This window comes from Serinus canaria, chromosome 21, assembly GCF_022539315.1.
Source record: "Serinus canaria isolate serCan28SL12 chromosome 21, serCan2020, whole genome shotgun sequence".
In the NCBI taxonomy this organism is placed as follows: domain Eukaryota; kingdom Metazoa; phylum Chordata; class Aves; order Passeriformes; family Fringillidae; genus Serinus; species Serinus canaria.
In genome coordinates this window covers 3470336-3484913 of record NC_066334.1, presented here as the reverse complement: position 1 = coordinate 3484913, position 14578 = coordinate 3470336, and the positions used below count along the sequence as shown (strand labels likewise).

Genomic DNA, 14578 nt, shown 5'->3' with positions numbered 1-14578 from the left:
TGTGCACCAGAATTCATCTGTTCTTATATCCAGAATGCTGGTTGATGTCATGTTTTTCAAAATAAATTCCTTAAGCCTTCAGACATCAGTACAATTCTGAGCAGTTGTTTGTTCTGCAGACAGGCCAGAACACATGAATGACTTTTTCACACACAGAATGCTACATCCAAAAGAACAGCACAACTTGCTTCAAAAAATTAAATCCAAGTTGCATTGGCTGGAGGTGCTCAACAAAATGCAAAAACCTCTTGCAGTGACTTCTTAGAACCTTGTCCAACTGTGAATGGCACAGCACATGGGTGTTAAAGACCTTACATATTTAATAAGTTGAATTGATTAAACAGTAAGGTAACTAGGCACCAAAAATGCTGTTTAATTCAAAATGTTCATTATTAAGATGTAAATATTAATGTGTTCTTTAAATATGTTTCTCTGTTTGCATTTAAGACTCTTTGTTTTGCTTTTTGTTTGTTTTTTTTTTTTTTTTAGTTCTTCCATTATTCACAAATTCTTTCATTATTCTCCACCAGCACTTGCTCACAAAGCAAAGACAAAACAAAAACCACCTGGCTAAATAAAGGGCAACATTGCTGTGTGTTAAGGGCTGCTCTGAGCCACTGAGACTGCCAAGAATTCCCAACATTTAGGGAAAGCCTGTAAGAACAACATGTCTGATATACATATATAGATACTTCTATATATAAAATGAATGTTTATGAGGATTATTCATATAATCAGGGGGATTACAAAAATTTGCCAGAAACATGACCTCAAACCCACAAAGTTATGCAAATATTTTATTCCAATATCTAAGCCAAGAGCCACATTTCAGAGGAGACAGTCCAGGGTCCCTTCTGCCCATGCAGCACCTCAGCCTCACAGCCCCAGCACCTGGCTCAGTGTCTCACTCACAGCATCCACCAGCTCCTAGATTCTGCTAATTAAATATTTTTTAATTTGCTGTCCAAAGGTTTAAGTGATCTAGGGTAGTTGAGGTTCAAAAAGTCACACTGCAAATTACTGGAGAAAAAGGAAGCAAGAGTAAAAATAGTAAAAAACCTAAAATTAGGCTAAGAATAAAAAGATTGCAACCTTGAAAGAAAAAGCCTCAACAATTCTATTTTATTTAAACAAACATTGCTTAAATGTTGTAACATCAATTTCTTCCACAGTATTACTGGTAATACAACAATATATCAAAGTTCCTTTTAAGTGCTTGCAGTTAAGCACAGCTTGAAAGGATTCCAGCAAGCTTAGCTGAGGAACTCCAAGTAGCTCTGAGCAGACACACTCATTACCTGGGGAGGGAGGGAATGGCTTTGGAACCCAAAAGCTCCCAACTTAAAATGAGACAACACTTGAAACTGCTGCCTACCAAGTGCTCTGGAGAAAAACAGCCTTGTACTGGCAACAAAACAGGCTCCAAAACCCAAACACAAGTTTCCCAAGAGCCCGTGGCTCAGAAATTCCAATGCTGCCACAGAACATCTTTGTGATAAAATTTTTGAGTATTTTTTCTCCACAATCCACAAAAAGCTTTTCATTTTTATTTCTCTGTCAGTGTGAGACAGATACCCTGTACTAGGAGCATTTCCCACTTTGCCTACAGATCATCCCAAGCACTGGTGGGTACATACACATGAAAACCTCCATTTTCAGCACTGACTCTTGCTAAAATGGAAAAATTTAGAGGCAAAGTCAGCACTTCCAGCAAGTTTAAGGGTGAAATTCAAGCCACAGATCAATTTTTTAACCACCTCATTAAAAGGGATGTCAATGAAATGTAATTGGCTCCACACACAATATCATTAAGAGGCCTATTTCAACAATGCTGTCAGGTAGGTATGAAAACCTACAAAAAAAGCAAAATGTAAAAGCTTTTATTACCCTGCTTTCTTCAATCTGTCATCATTGTAAGTATTTGGTGGAGTGTACTTCTTGCAACACCATAGTAAAGTGATCAGGTACAACTACTTTGTGCAGGCATAACTTGTATTGTTAAGCAAATGAAACACTAAAATTGACACGAGCTGTTTCACAGTGCACAAAAACAATCACCACAGAACTTCACCCTCCAACTCCTGAGAACCACAAGAATATTTCAGAGCTGCAGAAGATCATGGTTATGTACTGTCAATCTGTCCAGACCTAATGTATCAAATAATATTAAAGCTGGAGAGGAAGAATACATACAGCTATACAGTACAGAAAAAATGGATAAGTCTTGTGAATTATCTACAGATTATGGGCAAATGCAATGAGCAAAGGTTTCTCAGTAATTTTTTCCAGCAGAACTTGCATCTCCTCTTCCATAAAAAGACACTTTCAAGCTTACCCAGTAGGAGCAGGAGAAAGAGGAAGCCAAACTTCACAGCAATTCTATTAATACCAAACTGCCTGTTGTATAATGCTACCCATTAAGCATCACTTGACTCCCATTTAACCACTGCACATTTTAACCACTGCATTTTCCACCCACAATATAAAAGGGGTGATGAACACCTTGGGAAGGTGTTTCAGGACACCTAAAGACAGAGGTACATGCCCCAAACTGTGCATGGAACTATTTGTACCAAGCACTAAATACACTTTTTGCAGGAAAGAAACTGAGCCATGCACTGACAGAGACTGTTAACGTGACATTTGCATAACAGATGAACTTGTTGCCATGGAAAGCATAAGAAAATTCTGAGCTGGGCTATTTAAAACACCAATTTCTGCAAATGTTTGGCAAAGTCTCCACTTTGATAATAGCACTGAAGATCATGTTACTGCGTCTCACCACAAACTTCTGGGATGATGGTAGTCAGTACAAGAAATGTGAGGATGATACCACAGGTGTGCCATGCTGAGAAGAAATGACCCAACAGTTTGTAAGAAGCAGGAGGGAATATATTGCCATGATACAGAGTTAGTAAGACTAGAAAATTCAACACTGTTCACAAATTCCAGATAAACAGATTTTAAAAAACTGGTGAAAAGTTCTGAGTGGGAAGGCTGTGTTAAATGTGTGGGATTACACCAATCCCTACAAGCTGAACTATGAGCTATCTCCAGTCTTCTTCATACAAGTTAGCTTGTGTAAATTAAATTATGTACCATAGCTCTGTACCAGACAGGAGACAAAACCAGTTTATACTGTCTGTCAGAGTATGTCATCCACTCTTGCAGCATCTCATTCCAATCCCCAACATGTTCTGCCTTCTGACTAACCTGAGTGCACATCCCAGGAAGTCTTAAGTTTATAGACTACAAACTTTTAATGACTTAAGCAGCACAGAATGTCACCCAACAATTACAAGGCATGGCAAACAAAGGTTTAATTCCAGGCAATTTTAACTCACACAAGAGCTGTGATGGAACAATTAAGTATAAATGTAGAGCTTTAATCCTAAGCAAGATTTGGAAATGTTATTTCTGCCCTTATGCCAATATTTCTAAAACAGTAGAAAGGGGACACAAAAATGGGCCCAGACTTGCTCTAGACTTTCTCAAACACTCCAATTCCTGCCTGCCACCCTCCCTAACCACACAGCCTCCCCCCATTCACTACAAATTCCTAGCAAGCTGCTCCATGGCTGCCACAGCTCCCACAGCCAGCCCAGGACAGAAAACATGATGAACATTCTTCTCTGTACTTCTTTCCATGAGCTTTTGTTTTGCTAAGTATTAAGACAAAAGCAGCAGCAAAAGAAATGTCAGCTGGCACACACACTTTCCAGAAATAACTGTTCTCTATATTTAGCCACTTTTTATTTAAAATTCAGTTAAAAATAGAGCACCCAAATTGTGTATTTATACAGAGAATGTCTAAATTTAAATCTCTGCTTTAACCAATCAAAGCTTTTCTCTAAGCCCAGAAAATGTTGCTTTCAGTCATTAGAGCTTGCTCCAAAATGTTTGTGAAATGCAGTTACTCTCAGATAATTAGAAACACCACCTATACTGACAGCAGTATTTAAAGGTAATGCAAATGAAAGCCCTCACACCACTACTTGTACCAGCAAATTTAAAATGAACACTACTGGATCAGTCTGCCTTCATCTGTTATAAAGAACCTAAATATTTGTCATGGCCCTATTTGGATCACTGAACATTTGAGAGGATTACATCAAAAATATCTGTGGTTTTAGCTAAGTTACCTCCAAAAGTAACTACTTAGGCCTTTACACCTGCCATTTTATTCTGCTCTTTGACAAACCAGGTATGTTCCAATCCAGCAGCAGTCACACAAATAAGTGACATTTTAAAAAAAGAATAAAAAAAAAGGACTTTTGAGTCCACTGCAGACCCAAAAGCCCTTCTCACACAGCTGATCAAGGTGGTGCCTTGCTATCCAGAGCATTTTCCCTCTATGCTACACATGAAAAGCTGTCACTGCATGGAAAACCAAACCCAAAGCACTGATCCAAATGTTTGCCTGAAGAGGGGTGCTGGCTCAGCCTGGAGAACACAGCTGTACAAAGCTACAATCCCCAGGAACAGGGCTGCCTTTGTGTCTAACAGGAGCCCAAGGATTACTGCAACAAGAGTGCCCAGCCCTGGGGAAACAGGAGCAAAGCCTCTCACAGACAGTGCTACCCCCATGCTAAAGCTCCCATGGATAAAATTAAACCCCCCACAACTGCACAAGTCACACTCAACGTTTGCATGGACAGTCACTCAGATTTGTTCTGTTATTCATTTTATTCAAATTTGTCATCTCATTTATGGTTACCACATCTGCAACATGGCACTTCTCAGAAATTTTTCTCCAAGTATTCCCAGTAAAATCACCCCTCTGTGTTTTACAATGTATTTCACCCACTCTTTGACATCCACTTCCAAATTTCATTCCTTTAACCTTATTATATTTCTTCAGTACAACCTTCTTCAGTACTGGTAAGTATGCAGTGGTTTTCCACCAGTGCCCATTAAAAATATTACAGCATCTTCTCAACTGGGTCTCCAACCTAACAAAGAACAATAATTGTTAATAACCAGCTCCTGTCAAAACATATTTGCAGCATGAAAACTCTGCTTCTCTGTATCTGTTAAATTTGGAAGGACTCATCTCCTTCCAGCTCCAGAGTGACAAATCCAAGGTCATAAGGCAGAATATCACAGCAGGTCCTTTACAGAAGTAGATAAATTAGGATAATACTATGTTGACATTACTATCTAAACTCATCATTTGAATGTACAATATAGTCACCAAAATATTTTTATCTGCTGGGAAATTGTGGAAGATTTGCTTCACTTCCTTGGTGAAACAAAGTGCTTCATTCATTTCAGCCACAGCTCACTGATACTTTCTTAGAGAAAGGCCTGTCAGCCTTCTCTGATAACAGGAGATACACTGAATTCTATTTCCAAAGGAACTGTAATCCTCCAGTTGCCCAATCAGTCCATTTCTCAAAAGGACTGTGCTGCAGGACAACAGCAGCAGTTGGTGCTCATGTTAACAAGACCAACAACAGAAGTTCTAAATTTATAATATGCCCCAAACCAGACAAGAGCAAGTTGCCATGTGCTTAATTTGTGACACCAAGCAAGGTCACAGGCTCACGAAGTTATTACAGGGAACAGCAACTTCTTCCATTTTTCAAACAGTGAAAACAAATCTCAGAGCACAAATGTTCTTGTCTTCTGCTCAGTTAACTGCTACATGTGAGATGAAAGTCTAATGTTATCTAAATGGGTTAAAACCAGAAGTTTTTTGCACACACCTGTTTATAGTACAAAACACCAACTAAAACAGACTACAGAAATAAAATGTAACATGACTTAGACAATTTAATTTGCAGGTAAGGAACCAGAAAATAAAACCAGCTCTGGTATCTGAGTGGGGAGAGCAGAGGGTGACACCCAGCAGTTCAGCATTTGAGAGCTATGAGCTAAGTAAGCTTCAGCACAAAGTCCACTTTGCTTTTGCAATCCCTGACAAGGGGCTGTAAGATCAGAAACACTGGACCTACTGCTCTTTACCTGCAACTTGAAAGGGAACATTTTGCAGGAAAGTCAATTTTTTCCTCAACTCACTGCCACTTGGTGATCTACTCCTTGGGAAAAGCTCAGGGCAACTCTCCAGGCCTGGCTGAGGATCCAACTATGGCAAAGGTGGGTGTTTGAACACTCTGATCCCAATCCCCAGCTGGACAGTCAGCTATCCCTGCACTGAGCTGCTTCACACCACAGCTCAGTTTCCCTGCCACCACCACAGGGAAATTTGCATTGGACTCAGCCCTGAATAATGGTGATGCCTGAGATGTTCCCAAATTTCTATGAATCAAGTCACTTTTCCAAACACCAGGCCTTTCCCATTCAACAGGCACATTGTTTCTGATGGACTGCCAAACAAAACCAGATCTGTATCTGAGGAGACTCCAGTGAGGCACCTGACTCTCAACAAGAGTTAGAATAATGTATAGCTGACTACTCATTTCCATGGCATTTTGCAGCAATAATAATCAGGATGATGGATTTTCAGCTATTATAATACTCTCACTAGAATAATTTTATGTCAATCAGCACATTAATAACAGTGCCTCTCTGAAGTTCTGCAGCATTAATCATAGTCAATCAAAAGCTCTCACACAACTCTGATAACAAAGTGTAACAACAGAATTAACTCTTAGCAGCTGGTAAGCCCCCAAGTGCTCAGAAATGATCCAAATCAATATTGTGATTTTCCAGGGGAAAAGTGTCTGAAAGGCAAGTAAATACTTCTAGAAAATGGTCAGACATTGCCTGATTTCTTAGCTCCAAATGCCACTGAGTCTTGTTTCAAAAACTGGTGATAAACCCTAGCAGAAAATCAGTCTGCTGGAACATTTCCTTGAGGAACTCAACACAGCAAGTGTAGAATTCTTCAGAACAGTCATTCCTGTCAATCTGTGTAAGGCTCTTGGCAGGAATGACAAAATAAATTGACAGATTGAAAAAATAAATAGACTCTAGTCTCACAAATGGTTTTTCTTTTTTTTCGTTCGAAAAATATACAAACCAGTTAATAAATCAAATATAAAATTTCTTTGCTATTTTGCAGGTTTGTAATACAGCAAAGTGTGAATCTTCAGAGAGTTGACAAACACAAGTTACCTTCTGAAGAAGACTTCAATTAAAGAAAAGAGCTCTCAGCCACTCACTTAAATAGTCTGCATGTCTTCCATGAATAAACCAGCTATCAAAATTTGGTGTGCACACTCCTGAAGTTAAGTTAAATGTGCTTGTTCAACACTACATAATAAATTACACAGGGCATCTGCAGATAAGACCTCAGTATAAAATATTCCCTGTAAATAATGCAAGTAAAACAAATGGTCAATGCAAAATTATGGTAAATTGCAATAAAAAAGTTTAGTACAGTTAATGATACAATATTATTCACATTAATGCTGATTGAATGGTTTTGAAAAGATGATGCACTAAAAAAAATCTAGAGAAAGGCAATAGAAACACAAGATCCTTACTACAAGAACTTAAAGCCTTGCCTAAATAAAAAGATGGTTCAAGCAGGAGGCAATAAAATAAGAATATTCTCAAAGTCAAAAACTGACTTTACCTTGCATCCACCATAATCCCCAGAGCCTCCAATTAGGAAACGAACACTCAAGTGGGAGATTGCACAGGAGGGTCAGGAAACCATAGAAAGAGCAACAGTGGCTGGTAAAGCCTGGGCTTAACGTGAGGGAACACAAAGCAATTCAAGAAAGGATTATTCATGTGAGCAAAAGTCACCCAGATTTCCTGAGATGGGAGGCAGTCAGTAGCCCATGGAGTTTGCTCTCTTATATTCTATAAGCAAGAGGTCAACTCTAAATCACTAAATCCTGAAGGAATAGAAAACATCAGTACTTGTTTGTCTCTGGAAAACAGTGCTTATTCTACTCTGCAGGAATTCATCCCCTTCCTATTTCGGAACAAATCCTCTAAATCTATCTCAAAGCTCTTCCCTAAAAAAGAATCACCAAATTTTCTCCCCATCTTCAACACAGAAGTGTTTAAACAATCCTATGAGTCAGCAGAAAATGGTCTAAGAAAGTCTTGGAAGATCCCAATACAATAAATATTTCTACAAGGAAACCAGTATTTCAATAGCAACTGAGTAACTAATTATTTTCATGAAAATCAAAACAGTATTTACTAAGAAAGAAGGAGAATAATTTCCAAATGCAGTGGATTATTTTTAAAAAACAGCAGTGAAATATCAAGCAGCTTTTCTTCCAGGTCCCTCCTTGCCTCAAAGCTAATCCTGATCAACTGAAAGAAAAAATTGATTAATAATAAAAAGCTGCCTGGTGCCTTATTTCACTTCCCACTGTGGATTATGTAACTGAAGACAGCATTAGCAAATTTGCTGGGAAATGCCACAAATGTGGTCTAGATATACTTTACTTTTTTAACTTGAGAAAAGCAGTCTAAGGAAGTGTGACTAAAAATGCAAAAGTATGAAAAAAATCCAGAACGCTTTAGAATCTGAGTTACCAAACAACCCAAGGATTTTCATTCTGTTAGGTAACTACCTACATCTGCTTTAAGCAGAACTAAGTTAGTAGCTAGAAATACAACTTGTAACAACCATGAAGGCCAGATTGTTATTTTAAGTCAAACACAAAAACCCCATGGAGATAAAGTAGCAGTGAGTGCAAAGTGCTTGTAATACTTCCAAAGTTTATACATAGAAACAGAGTTTAAGGGGCCAACACAGGCAATTCGGTGCTGAATTTATTTTCTTAAATACAGGTAATTTATTTTTTAATTCCTGTAATGAAGGCTTATTTTCTCCCATTCTTAAATCCATAGGCAGGAGCAAGGCTGGAATGAGTGACAGCAATTGCACTTGGCTGTTCTGAAAGCACAGAGCAGCTGTCCCAGGAACTGGGGGCACTGCTGGAGGTGAAGGCGGGAATTTGGAGTAAGACAAGTCTCCCTTTCAAAGGCCCCCATGTATGGGGGTTAAAAGAAAACTTGCATTGCTGAGAAGAGCTCAAATGCAGGAGTTACTCTCCAGACAGATGCTTCTGTGAGGGATATGGTCCCTTGGCATCCCAAATGGTGCTTCTGAACTGGAGCTGTATAAACCTTATTGCAAATCAATGTGATTTGGGGAAATCAAAGTAAATTCCATTTGAAGACTTTGTTCCAGATGATCTTGATGACTTCTTCCTTCCTCCCTTGTCTCTTCCCAGTCATTGGTTAGGAAATTTTGAAGCCTTGAGCTCTTATCAGAGTTCTTCATTAAATTTACTGGAAGTAGAGCTTAGATAACAATATCATTTCATGATATCCTCGCTACAAACGTACCTCTTACACATCCCTCTATAAGCTACATTCCAACTCATACACAATCATTTTTCTCACAAGCTCTTTTCTGTTTAGAAACAAACTTTTAAACTTAGCCCAAGTACAAACCTAATAAATTTGTGTAACTTAAAGAACAGACAATCACAGCATCACTTGAGCGTGAGTTCCATTTGGGATGACATCCAGATGGCAACCCAAGGCCCACCTTTTATAAACAGGATGCATATTTATGGCACTCTCAGGTACAGCTAATTATTTGGAACTGCATGAGAATACCTAATAAATTATTAACAAAAAAATAAAAACTGCAAGGATTTCTACTATCACAGAATTCAACCTGCTTATTTTATCCCTACATGTTCAAGTTCCCCAGCAGCATTTTGAGATTGTTTCAGCAAAAGTCACACTCTCAGACAAGAGAATAAAACACTGTAACTTTTAGGATGACAGAGTTTATTTACATGTGGGAAGCAGCAGCTTGAAGTTGCACTTTGCATTCAGCCTGATATAAACCAAGGCACAAGAATTATCTGTAACAGCCAATAACTGGTTCTTAATTCACCCACCTTCCCCTCACAGTGCCTCTGGGCCAGTGTTAGTCATTACAAGTACCCCTGTAGTTCATGCTCTGCCTGAAGCCCAGTAAGAACCATGGGAAGCAGCAACATTAGCAATAGAACCATTTAAGGTAACAAAGCTTTAGAAGATTTATTAGCAACAGTTTGAGGTTTTAAAACCACACTGAACAATCACCAGGGGCTGTCCAGGACACAGGTGACCCTGGTGCAGGTGCTCTGCCTGCACTACAATAGCAAAATATTTCAGGAGTTGACACGACTGTGGCTGAGAGGTCATTTGGTTTCACAACCCACTCCAGCTGCATTATGCAGCACAGGCTTCTGGAAGAATGAAATGGAAGATTTTCCCCCCATCAAGAGCCTGATGGCACCAGTGCAGCTCCCAGAGCTCCTGCAGCTCTCACTGAGGAGCCCCAGGGCTGCTGGACATGAGGGGAACACAGAGAGGGCCTGAGCACCTCCAGAAACAGAAACAAGCACAGGAAAAATAAAACTCCTCTTCTCTCCCCAAAAAATGCCATTTCAGAGGTATTACTCCCAGGCATGGAGCAAGACAAGCTTTCATCCTGAGTAACATCAGTTTCTTCTTCCTTCAAAACCAGACTTTTGATCTGCCACTTAATCCACAAGAGAAATGAGATTTTGGCCTTGTTTGATCACACTGTGGAGCCTGTGCAGCACCTTAAAGCAGACTACAGCCTGACAAAAACACTGGATATCTTTATGTCTGACCATCCATTGAATGGCCATCTTTTCCTTAAAAAAATACTTCAGCTACTGAACAGTTACTTTTTTTCAGAAAGACTGAGTCTGAAGCCAGAGACTTCATGTGCTCTTTCTAAAGGAAATACTCTGTTGATGTTACTGCTCACTGCTACAAATTATTCCTGTCATATGAAAAGGAAGACACACCTGGATGACACAATAAAAAATCCACAGTACTTCTCTCAAGGACACGAGTCCCACTTGCAAAGTGAACCCAAGCTTTTCTCTTTTTAATTTCCTTAGAAGGAGAATTTATTACAGATCTTGTGCTAATGCATTTGATTGAGCAAATTTCCCTACAAGCTTGGCAGGCAGCACATTAGCTACAACCTGGGAGAAACAATGACAAACATTTAACAAAAAGAATTTCAGAAAATGCAAAAGAAATAAAAAAACCTAATCTCAGCTATTGCTGGCCATGCACTGGCAGCAGCTGGCTCTGAACTGTGCAGTTAAGGTAGAAATAACAGCTTGGCTCTGATAAAATCTGTGATGGTACCCAGTTCAAGTTCAGGTTTTCCTTTTTGGGGGTTCCATTCCCATCCCTCTCGACTCCTTGTCATCCTACTAAATTTCTTTCTACATCTCAAATGCACCTTAGGAAGATCACATTGTTCCAATGTATGAAAACAAAAGCAATGAATGCTTTTTTCCTCCAGGATTCCTGAGCTGCTGTGCATGGTAGAAGGAAGATGTAGGAGATTTATTCCAGCTAAGGAAAGGTACAGCCAAGCCAGGCAGGAGCCATCAAACACAAACACCTGGGGACTATAAAGCAGTCTGAATGCAGAACACAAACCCAAAGCCATACAGGAGGGAGATGGGGACCTGGAGGAAATGCCAGGTGCCATCCTAGATCCACCTAAAGGAGATTATGGGCCCTTGTGTCAGGGATCACTGGCAAACAGGGCAGCTCAAGGTCAGGGCCAGCAGCTTGGTGGGACCTCGAGTCTGCCCAGCCTGGGCAGCTCCAGGCTCAGCCACAGCTCACAGCTTCAGCCTCCCAGCCTCTGCTCACTCAGGCTGACTCACAGCACAGAGCATTCCATCCTTCACTCAGAGAGGGGACTCCTCCTGCAACAGGAACAGGGCACAGCAGTGAAAGCCTCCACTGACTGACTGGGTTAAACAGCCCATTTTTAATACCTGTGCAATGGGCACCTCTTCTGTCAAGGGCTCATTACACAGATGGCACAACAAGGTGATCTGTCAAACCATAAATATCTAAACTCTAACCTAAACCATCTATCTCTAAGCTATCTATCTCATATCTAACTTATGTTCAAGCAAAAGACCTAAGATGCATTAAAAATGCAAAAGGATATTTGTTTTACTGAGTACAGAATAATTAGGGTTTTATCTAATAACCACAAGGTCTGTATCATAATCATAATACACCTCTCAAATATCAAATCATAATACACCTCTCAAATAATGTCTTGTCTAGCCAATCCTAAGGTATTGAATTGTCACTTTTCTACAAAATGTGATTCTAAAAGACACACTGATTCACAGTTGTTAGAATTTAACAATTCTTACTTGGTTCTATTTTCTTCTAATATGTAAGACAACAGTGTGCAACACAGGCCAAAATAAAATTTAAAAATAACTATGTGGTCTGTATCATAATATACCTCTCATATAATGTCTTGTCTAGTCACTCCTAAGGTACTGAACTGTCACTTTACTTTTCTGGAAAATGTGTTCCTAAAAGACACACTCATTCACAGTTGTTAGAACTTAACCATTCTTACTTGGTTATTTCTTCTCAATATGTGAGACAACAGTGTGCAACAGTGTGCAACACAGGCCAAAATAAAATTTAAAAATATTGATTTGTTTAGGTCATTAATGAATTCCAAATTCATAACCTTCTGGAGGAGCTCTTCTCTATCAAGTTTCTTGAATTGCTATTTAAATTAAATATTACCTTATACTGACTCCCAATTTTTCATATGCATAAAGTTAATTCACAAAAAAAATCTTTCTCCTCCTATCCCTTTGTATCACATAATCAGAGCTATCTATTTTTAAATTAATTACTTTTCAATCATGTTCATCACAGTTTCCTTTATTTCCCCAAACCCCTCAAGTCTAGGGTTAAGAAGCTTCCCCATCCAAGGATACAGCTGAACCTACAAAAGCAGGGATAGGAGTAGAAACCATTCAGGAATCCTCACTGCAGCTACTGCTACCAAATCTGCTGGAAAAAAGTGTATATTTCTTAAAAAAAGATTGCTGTGAATGGCAAATATTAGTAGATGCTACTACAAACACTAAAATAATTGAGAGTAAATGCAAAGAAAAAAAAATCCAATGAAACCTGTAAAAAACAGAACTATAAAATGTCAAAATATCCAATGAATTGCCTTATCATTTTACAGCTGAAACTTTAATCTAACAATTCAACTCAACTAAATACTAAGAATTTGGTCTTTCTGCTTCATGAGACAAGGGTATAACTCCATAAATAGATTATTCTTGGTTATTCTCAAATACTTCATGAATATAGTGCTTGGAGTTGGTTTTTGCTGGGCTGCTTTTCAGTCAATAATTGTGAGCCTCAGTAAGGAGCTTCTGCTTATAAAAAGGGGGAAAAAGATTTAATATTCCTAATTATGCAAGCTGTAAAATCCAGAACAGTTAAAACACAAAACCTACAAAAGAGCACAAAATCAAAAACCAGAAACCAAATGAGTTTACTGGTATATTTACCTATAACTTCATGAATGCAAATCAAACTTCAATGCCACGAAAAATTACCTCAGAAATTATTCTGTCTGGCTTTTCTGATTTATCATATAATCAAATTCCTGCAGGTTGTTTTTCTAGCCTTTCAGGTAAATCATAGGCACACAAATTCCATGGGCTAAGATAATGCAGATTTAGGAAAAAAACGTAATACAGCCTGTAATTTACCAAGTGCTGTTTACATATGTGCTAAATATGCTTTTTCATTATAAAATAAAACTCAGTGCTTGAATTTCAGTTTTTATTTCCTGAACCTATGAAATACTATTCAAAAATAACTAATTCTGTTGCACTACAGTCTCCTCTCCTCAATCTCAAATAAAATACTTACACAACTGTTTTCAATATCTGACCTTGTTTCCAATCTGAGTTCCAGTCACCTTCACTACCTGTAAGATCAGGCTCTATATTTTAAGTTTCAAAAATTATAATGATGATTCTTAAAATATTATCTTTCTTCAGTTCATTTGTAGCCTCCAGAGAATACCAAAATGTACATACTCCCAAGCAAGAGGAATTGATACATCTGTGCTGCAACTGAATATCTTCTTTTTTATATCTAGTCCCTGTAACTAAAGGCTTTGTTGTGATTTTGGCCTAAAACGTTAGTCAAAATGTCAGTTATATAAGGCCACGCGTGGAGGCACACGCACTCTAAAAAACCCTGCTGCTGAATTAGTAATGGAAAAAATAATGGATGTCTGCTCTAACATACATATTCACAGAGGGAATAATGCGTTTTTACCACCTCGAACTCTGTCCCACCCTCCCTCCCCGGCCCAAGTCAGCCAGGAGCAGCCATTCCCACCGCCTGCGAAATTCCAGAACCAGCAAATCGGCCTAGAAACAACAAGAAATTAAAAACCGCAGGGAAAGAACAGCACGGGAATTCTTCACTTGGCTGGACTGACGTACCCCCAAGCCCGGGCTCAGCCTCCCCTTCCCGAAGGATCGCGGCGGCCCCGGGCTCGGCTCCGCTTCCCAAGGAGAGATTGCGACGGCCGCGGGCTCAGCCTCCTCCTCCCGGGGAGGGATCGCGGCGGCCCCAAGCTCAGCTCTCGCTGCCCAGGGAGGGATCAGGGCAGCCCCGAGCTCAGCTCGCTGCCCATGGAGGGATCGCGGCGGCCCCAAGCTCAGCTCACTACCCATGGAGGGATCGCGGCGGCCCCAAGCTCAGCTCGCTGTCCCAGGGAGGGATC

At 39.5% G+C, this 14578-nt stretch overlaps 1 protein-coding gene across 1 annotated transcript in view; it reads right to left on the bottom strand.

The window, feature by feature from the left end:
• The window catches only part of PRDM2 (PR/SET domain 2), a 52278-nt gene that overhangs the window by 13654 nt on the left and 24046 nt on the right, over positions 1-14578 (bottom strand). The window lies entirely within an intron of this gene.